A 9415-nucleotide genomic window follows, 5' to 3' on the forward strand; every position below is an offset into this window, starting at 1 on the left:
TAGCTAGGGACAGAGGAATGTCTTCTCCACCCTGATTTCCTCTGAAGATTTGCCACCCTGTAGCACTAAGACCAACCCCACTCAGACCACCATGCTCCAGAATGATGGTAGTGCCGTATTTCAGATGCCCTGTTGCTCTACGCATTTGCATGGCCCTGGAGAGCTGCATACCGAAGGCATTTGGAGTCCAGCATCCCAGGAAGCAGCACAGCTTTTGAGGAAGTTTTAGCACCTAATATCACCTGTTGCTTCCAACAATCTCTTAGCTACTCAGAAACAGCTTCCCAAATACAACAGTGAAGCAATACAGAAACTAGACATCTCTTTTCCAGGGTCTTACCATCTGGACCCAACGCAAAAGAGTTAAGATGGTCGTCCTGAGGACATGCTGCAGGTGAGCTCAACAAAACCCTGGAGCTCAGAAATAGATGCGATCCTGCCATTTACAAGCGCTTGCAACTCTTGCCGGCTACAGAGGAATCGAGTCCAGGCAGCAAGTCAAGAGTTCAAGCGACGGAGAAGCRAGTTGCACAAAGCGGTAAATTAATTCCATCCCTGCCTCATTTGCTACGGCTCAGCCTTCCTGCAGACAGGGAAGTACGTTTAATCTCTAACTTCAGGAAATAACAGATGGTAATATCCTTCTGTCTTGCAAGGGCAAAAGGTTACTACGGGATGCCCCAAGCAGAAACGCTGCTGAGAAAAGGGTCTCTGAAATCAGTGCCACAAAAGCTCTACCCAAGCAGAGACGATTTCTATTGTGCGAGAAACAGTTCAAACAGCTGCAACGGGCCCCTAAGAGCTCCCTGGATAAAAAGCCTGTTTGGAAGGGCAAAAGGCTGGAGAGTTCAGGAAGATGGAGACCTCAGAGCTTGCTTTTCTCACACCAGTGCAAAGTGCATGCCTTCGATGCTGGCAGTATCGCCAAGACCAAAACAAGGATGCAAAGTGCCCCGTGTGAAGTGTATGAGGAACGCAGCAGCCTCACTCTGACCTGCTGCAGGAGCCACCTCTAACTGCAGGCAGATCCCTCCAAGGCAGTATTAAGGACTTGCTGTAGCACTAAAACTGAAGAAGTTACTCAAAGCCACCACTCCAACCTCATTTCCCTTAGAGAACCTCAACCCTCAGTTTGCTACACACTGACAGTCTACTGCTTTACCTCCATCATCATTGCTGGGGAACCCTTCACCTTCACATCAAGAAGGGATTTTGCCACCCAAGACACTCTGCAGAGTTGCACGATGCTGATAGACTGCTGTTTCCAACAGTCCATGCTATTGTCCAATCCAAAACTAATATCTCAGCTAACTTTGTCCACACAGAAACCCTTAGTGGGCTTCACCAGGTCCCTTTTCCCTACCATGCTCCAAGGAAGTGCTGCTTGGCAAAATCCAGCAGGATGGGTTGCAACAGTCTCAAATCCAACAGCTTGGACAACACTTGGTCACATCTCTAGGAATACTGAAGATCTCACATCTTCCCAGTGAGATTCTGGGAAGAACAAGTAATTTGTTAGAAAGGGTTCAAGTGATTTTTCTGGAATGCTAAAGAGGTAGGAAAGGAAAAACTTCTCCTCACTCAAAAAAAGAAAAGAAAAAAAAAAAGAGACCAGCTTTGATTTGTAGGGAATGGAAAATTTTGTATTTTTAACATTTTAAACGCGCTTCAGGCTAAATGTCTAAGAAACAATTTCTCTTGAATATATTTACAGTCAAACAAGAGGTGTTCAGTTCAAAAGAGTTCCAGGAAAAACATGGACATTTTCATTTAATTGTACCAGCTATGAGGTCAAATCTGACATTAGAGACTGAGGAATCAAAGTCACCCCATCTGGTTTGTAGGTCTACAGGCTTAGCGTTTTGCAGTAATCCATGAATTTGTTGCAATTACTGGAGGCTGAAGGAGCAAGCTGGAAGCATGAGACCCCGATTATTCTAGAAGAGCAACTGAACGGGACATTAAGGATAACACCAACTGCTGCACAAATCTCAATTCCAAGATAGTCAGAGGAACAAATACCTTCATTTGCAAGGTCCAATTTCTAGATGGGTGGGTTCCCCCACAGTGYATCTCCTGCACACATTCTTTCCCCAGGGAGAAACTCAAGAAATTGAGAGGAAAATGGAGAAGGATGAGGAATCCCACACCAATGATGGATCATGCTAGGTTTTCTCAAAGGACAACAAGCTGGGTCATAGCTGACCAAGGCACTTGCAAGCAAAAGGCAGGCACTACTCAAATCCAAACACCAAGCAGCAAAGAMAACAGCACAAGCCTCTCTTGGCAGSAGTGTTCAAGGGAATCTGCAAAGAAWGAAGTTGGTTGAGAAGGAAACTCAAAACTTGGGGATGCCCCAAAATAAGAGGGTGTCAGGGAATGGTTTTGTTCATTGAAGTACTCCTTTTAGCCACCAGGCCTGCAATCAAAGCAAACAGAGGTGCAAATCTCCAAAGCAGCAGAAGCAGTACAAGAACAGGGTGGGAAGACTGTTATATAGGGAGCAAAAGGGGCTGAGCTCAAAACTAACCTGGTCACGCACACTGAGAAGGACAGAGCTGTGGCTGGAAAGGAGCTCTTCATACAGACATATTCCAAGGCATTTTAGGAGTGTTTTAGCATTTAAGGGCCAATTGCAAACATTGCCTTCAACCCTGTTTCCCCATACAGCACATAACATTAACCTACATACAGGAAATTACAGCTTAAAAGGCTCCAGGAGCCATAAAAATCAGCCCAAAGCAGGACAAGCTCAACAGCAGTTTCTCAACCTGTTAGAGAAAACCAGGCACAGTCCATCTYGCAGCGCTGCTGGAAGGAGAGAAGAGCTAGCTGTGCTCCTGCAGCTCTAGAGTGCACCTGGAGAAGCAGAGACCTTGCGCTGAGCTTGGAGAGGACAAGGTAAAAAACCTGTTACTGGGTCAAGCCAAACTCTAAATTTGCACTAACAGCTATCCTCAGCAAATCCTTGGCACAAAGGGAAAACGAAATACACGCTGCTCCGAGAAGCAAGCTAAAAGCCTGGTTCCCTGCAGCGTTCTCCCCCACACTGCAATAACTCCAGCTCCCTGCCTGCAATCCCGGTGGCGGCTCCCCCACACCAGTAGCAYACAGAAATGCTGTGGTCAGCCCAAAGCCTGGGATGAGGCACCGGAGCTGAGATCCTGCCCTCCCTCAGCCTGTGTGGGAGGGAGGCGGAGAGCATCTTTTCTTCTCARCCTCCAGTTCTCACTCCTCTTACAGGAACTTTCATCATCTTTGAGACCTCTCTAACTCTTCTAAAGGTTTGGTTGAAATCAGTCAGATTTAAGATTTATTGGGGAAGAGAAGCAAGAAGTACATGAGTGCACAGGCAGGAGACCCAAAGTATTGCCAAGGACAAATGATGGAAGAGACAAAGGCACATGTAGAGGGACAACCCAAAACCATGCAGGAGTGCCAAGCATTAGGCTGTAGACAAGATATTCTTGCCTGGAGGCAAGACAAGAGTACAGGAGGACAGCTATGGCAGAAATGAGATGCYGAGTGGCATGGAAAGCCACTAGGATGACTCTAGAAGACATTCGAAGAAAGCATTAAAATCTCTTCACTACAAACAATTAAGGGTATAATTAATCAACCTGGCAGCTCCTCACTTTTCCTAGGCCCAGCTTGAGACAGCATCAAGGAGGGGGACAAAATTCAAGTCACCACAGCATCAAACYTCTGGAAGCCAAAGGTGATCAAAGAGACCATTGCTCAAGTATTTGGACACAAAAGCACTGATAATAATTAATCACTTTGGCCTTCCATGCACACACARAGGAGTTGCCTTCCAGGAACGCTTGCAAGTCCCAGTGYGGCTGGGGAGCWGGTGCTCTGACAACACCAGGATGTCRCAGCATTCGGATTTGCCCAGACTTCTCCCCGCGAGAGACAAACTAAGCCATTTGTACAGCTGCAAGGTTGCTTTTTCCAGCTGAACGCTGCATGTCTTTTCAATCACATTTAATGAGACAGTTATCAATTCCCAACCAGGCTCTTAAGCCAAGAGCAAAAAGGTACCGGAAAGTCAGGTATTAGGGCATCTGATATAACACCAAAGCCTTGAGAGGCTGTCAAGTCAGGATCTTGAGACTTGCTGCCCTTAGGGACTTCTCTTGATCTCCCCGCACCTTGCTTTCTTCACTCATTGTGAAGCTGGGTAACTGCAATCACCCACGAAATTGCAGCACATCTCTCAATAAGAGGCTCTGTCATCTATCCTGAAGCATCATTACCAGCCAGCATGTGCTGACATAAGCATCCCGCCAAGGCCACCACAGCAAACAACCACGTTTAGTCTCCAGCTGCTCCCRGAGACTTTCAGAAATGAAAATTTTCCACAAATATTGAAGCAACAAGGAGATTTGGCACCAGAACGAGAAGCTTAGCCCAGGCAAGCTTACATATAGGAGAGAAAGGAAACACCACCACAAGCAAAGACCACCTTTAGACTGAAAGGTGTATTGGGGGAGATCAGAGAGGAAAGCATGCACACTCCCTCACAGCTTGCATTCAAACAGACAAAACTGTCTATATGTATTCTCTTTGAGTTGCAACCATGAGCTAAATGCCACAGTAGAGTTTCTAAAGTAGTGAGATTTAAGCATGCTTTACGTAAGAGGGCATAAAAACAATAAAAAAAGTTGTTGCAAGTTTTAAAAGGGATTTTCTTTGCTTAATCCTTCTCTGCACAAACTCTTGAGATAAACCCTTTAAGACCAGAAGAAAAAAAAGCATGCTGTTTGAAATAGTTTCTTGGACTTTCAGGCATAACTGGGGACAGTGGTACAGGAATAAAGCTGGGTGCCTGTGAAGCAGCCAAACGAAAAGCCAGGTTGAACACAACATTTTAGATCTCCATTCTAAAARGCTTTAAACTAGGTAAAGCGAGCACTGAACTCCTCCATCAACAAGTGGCCATAAATTGCGTAGCACCTATAAAGCAGTCAGAAYGGCACAGGCTGTATGCACACGGAGTACAAGGTATGTTAAGAAAGCCATGAAAACAAATGAGGTGTGGGTCATTAAGTTACATGACTTGTGTCCAGCTCTGAAGTTTATTGCCTCTGACAAAGGAAGATAAGAGCCAGTATCATCGTAGCAAGGCCGTTCTGTGCTCAGAAGAAGTCTGCCAAATAACACTACATGCAACACTCAATGTGCAAGGACAACTACGTTACAGAAAGTGCTCAGGCTATGCCTTCAGGTAAGGGGCAAGAAGAAGGGGAAAGAGGCCAGAGAGCCTCTTCCAGAGGAGGCCAAGACAAATACGTTCCCTCATGAGCAATCGCAAGCTTTCTGCCAGCTTAAACCCTGCCTTTGCAGGGAACATATACAATGATGTAATYGTGCTGGTAACTCCCAAAGCTGACACTTCTTCCAGTTTATGAACGTCCATGTGGCATGTTAAATAGGGCAATTACGTGGTTAGGCTTCCTCTTATAAGCAAGTCCTTAGGGAATGTTTGTTCAGAGATGATCAAATATACTTTGCACTTCTGGTCTTCAGTACCTGTAAAGAGATGGAGACAAGACGCATCTCATGATGAGGCACACCTAGTGTCTAATTTGTGACCTTGGTGCAAGAGGACGGCCACTGCCTTCCAGCTTTGTTATTGGCACTCATAACAAAACCGCAAACACCTTTTGGAAGAGGTGGAGGCCAGCAAGTCCAAAGAGCAAAGCCGTGCACAAAGGGACTCATTTCCACTGTAGCATTTCTGCTATGAAAACAGGCACTTGGCAGCTGGAGGCAACTTGGGAACAGCAAAACTCAAGTGTATTAAGCGATCAAAGGACRGCTGTGAGCTGTCAGCATGACACATCTGTGAGAAAGGAAAATGTGATCCTCGGATGTGCTGCTACAGTTACAAGCAACAGAGAAATGGAAATGCAAGTTCTGTTGCTTAAGGGGCCACTGAATCCTTGTCTGGAGCAGCGGACACAGTTCAAGAGCATGCTAGTAGTATAAACCGGGCATGGATCTACTCAAAACAGAAATCAGAAGGGGATCTGTAGCTATGAGATTAGTTACAGCCCAAACTGGTATCCAGCAAAAGCTACTTGTAAAGCTATAGTTTGGCTGCATCATGAAAGGTCTCCATAGCACAACTGCTGGAACAGGGACTGAAATGGGAGAGCTAGAAGGACCACACAGTAATGTTTAAGACTYTTTCCAGCCACAAAACACTCATCACCAGGAATGTTACAAATTAGAAAGGCTCAAGAGTGTCCACAGAACAGCTAGTGAAACCAAAATATGTTTAATTCACACATATGAACAGGATATATCCAAAATACCACAATAACAAGATGAGACATGCGGTGCCAACCTAGGCTGCAGACCCACCACCAAGTAACACACACGTGCCCAAGGACACTGTAGGACAGTGGGGCACCAGCTGGTCCTGTATCACTACCACGTGGTATAAACATATATATATACATTGCACTGACCAGCAGTATGAGTGTCAGCAAGGGGTGAACCAGTGCTTCAGAGAAATCAGGCATTTTCCGTAACTCCCTCCTTTTTCCATTGGGTGGCACCCATTCTCATGATAACAGAATTATCTGCCCTAAGATTTATAGCTAAGGTCATACACTGCACACGTGTGGCAGCATATCTCCGCTCAGCGCCAGACAACACAGGCTTGTAACTTCACTCGCTCTTGGTGCTGATCCAAAAATCAGCCTTATCAAATCTTACAACGAAAAGCAACGCAGTTTATGATGCCAGAAACAAGCGGAGCTCAGGAAATCAGACAAATGGCYGGATTAGGCCATCTCAGTTTCCACYGCTCGGACTGACTYGGGAGATGCTGGATACCACGAGTACGCTAAGCTCTTCAGCACGGCCCAGTTGCATTTAGCAAAGTGACCCACGATGCTCAGCTTACATTGCTAGAGCCCCCTCCAGCATTTTCATTATCCCAGACTGCTGCATACAACCCTCAGTCTCAGGGAATTTTTCTTAAAAAGACAATTTTATAAATTATCCCTTCAAGGGAACAGACAGGTTATTACTTTTTTTTCCTTTTTTCTTTTAAGGGAAGAAGTCAAGAAGCATCAAAGTGTTGCTGTCCAACCTTTCCCCAGGGAAATAACAGGATGTGGTTCAATTCTGCTGTCAAACAATCTGTGGTGATTTCATTCAGTCGACCTCTCGAGTATTGTCTTGTTCCCTCATCACATAAATCAGGCACTGAAGTTAGCTGCTCCAGGCAGAAATATACCCTTTGGACAAAATTCCAGGAGATCTACTCAAGTCTGGCTCTCTGTGACTCACCTCTGTCTCATCTCCTTCTACCCCGGCTATTTCCAGAAGCTACCCCAGGTGCTACTTCTGTATGCACAACAGGACCACTACAGAGAAAACCCTGGAGGGAGCTTGGCAGTCAGGCAGTCAGGATATAAAAGATTGAGCCCAAAGCAAAGCAGGCCTGTGCCTGACAAGTCAGTTCGACACCCGATAGCCATGAGGGGAACACTCCAGATATAGCATATTCTGGCAGCCACAGCAGWTTTTGTAGACCGCATGGTTCATGATGTCTAAATTTCCCTGCCATCCAAGAGGAGACTCCTTCAGGCAGGACTAGGGTTCAGGGGCAATGGAAAAGCTGTCCYGGTGCTGTACTCATTTTGTTGCTAACTCTAAAGGTCTCCAACCTTCAGAGCTCTCAGTTTAGCGAGTCTCAGGCAACAAGCTCATACAGAATTCAACACCACGGAGCAACTAACCTTTCCAGCACTGCTGGTTTGCATACTCCAYGCAATTAAAGTAACATGTGAAGGAGCGCAAGTGCTGAAGCACAAGGAAACCAAACAATTTTTGCTCAGGAACCATCCCCAGCAACACCAGCAGGAATGATGAAAAAACATTTGAAGGTCAAGAGTTGGAAGGGTCAGGAAACAGAAGTCAAAAGCAAATGTAATTCAGATAGCATTCAGAGGAAACCCAATGCAAGTTCTCCAAGCGAAAGGTAGCTCTTTATTCCATTTGCTCTTCATTCTTGAATCCTGTAATGTGTAATTTGCCCAGCCTGCACTGAAGATCAACACTAGCTCTGTAGTTAAAAAGTCAAATTCCTGTATGCAGGCAAGTAAGAGCTCAAAGATGACACACCAACCTCTACAGGCACGTGGAAGGCTGTACTAGGAAGTGCTGACACTCTTCACTGCTGTGGTATACAAACCACCGCTGTTATTAACCCAGATACCCTTGATCTGTGACCCCAATCCCACAAGCTGTGTATGTGGCCTCAGGCTGTAACCTCAGCCCACTCTTACCCTGCAAATTTTATCCAGCAACTGCTTACAAGAGCTCCAACTCAAGGCGGCAGGGACTCGCTTTCATGCGCTGTCAAGACACTCAGAAGTGGGAACGTTTTCCAACATAAGCACGTGTAAAGTTTGGTCCCCAGGAGGGATATCCCCAAGCAGGGTCTGCACAGACAGTCCAACAGATGGAAAACCGACAGTGAAAGTAGGGCAACTAACTGTAGTATCAAACTATACATTCCCGTTCTATTTCCAGATCATTTTGAGCAGTGCTGGTGTGAAAGCACTACTATCGCAATAGAGTCAGAGCTGTCAGCTGGGATTACTATTACTCTTTGCAGCCCATGAGTTTTTGAACAGGGCCCACACAGAACAAGTGGSCAAGTGACCCTGGTTTAGCCTGCGTTCAGGAGCCGGAAAGAGAGCAAAACAAAAGCCAGAAGACCGCTCCATACACAAAAAGCCAACCAAAACCCTTCTTTTAAAAAAGATTATGGATAATTTCCTCCCAACCAAGATGGGAGGAAAGGCTGTGACTCCGAGACAACAGGTAGGTCACAACAGACATGTTTTCCCCCCACCTCCCATCCTTAACGTCTGTTTGTATATAAAAGTCACTATCGCGAAACTAATCTCATGAAGCACTCCAGCTGAATGCTGTTTTTCTGTGGGAGACATTACCAGCTAAGACCTCTAAAACCTTTATTGAGAATTTGGTTACATCACACGGCCTTTTAACAAATGAGTGGAGGATTAAGGTTTTAAACTTCCCAAAGAAATGTCCTGGCTGTTGGCTAATGCACTGAGCAAAAGCAAGGGGGGGGGGGAGAAGTATTTGGCTTCTCAAACAGCTCGACCTGTACGAATCTGGATCCCCACCTTCCATTCTGGGAACTTGCAACGGCTCCGGGGAGGGAGATCGGGGGAGGCACAGGGTTGCCTGCATGTCATGAAAGACAGGGCAGGGTGCCAGCTGCATGTGCCAGCAGGAAACAGATGTATTAAATCTTTGGCTACAGAATGCTAACCCCCAGCAAAAGATAACCACCACAGTGATATTTGTAATCCTCTGCAAGAAGAATAAACACACAGTCACATCCACAGCCTCCAATGCA

The sequence above is a fragment of the Apteryx rowi genome, unplaced genomic scaffold (genome assembly GCF_003343035.1).
Source record: "Apteryx rowi isolate R43461 unplaced genomic scaffold, aptRow1 scaffold_106, whole genome shotgun sequence".
NCBI classification, from domain to species: Eukaryota; Metazoa; Chordata; class Aves; order Apterygiformes; family Apterygidae; genus Apteryx; species Apteryx rowi.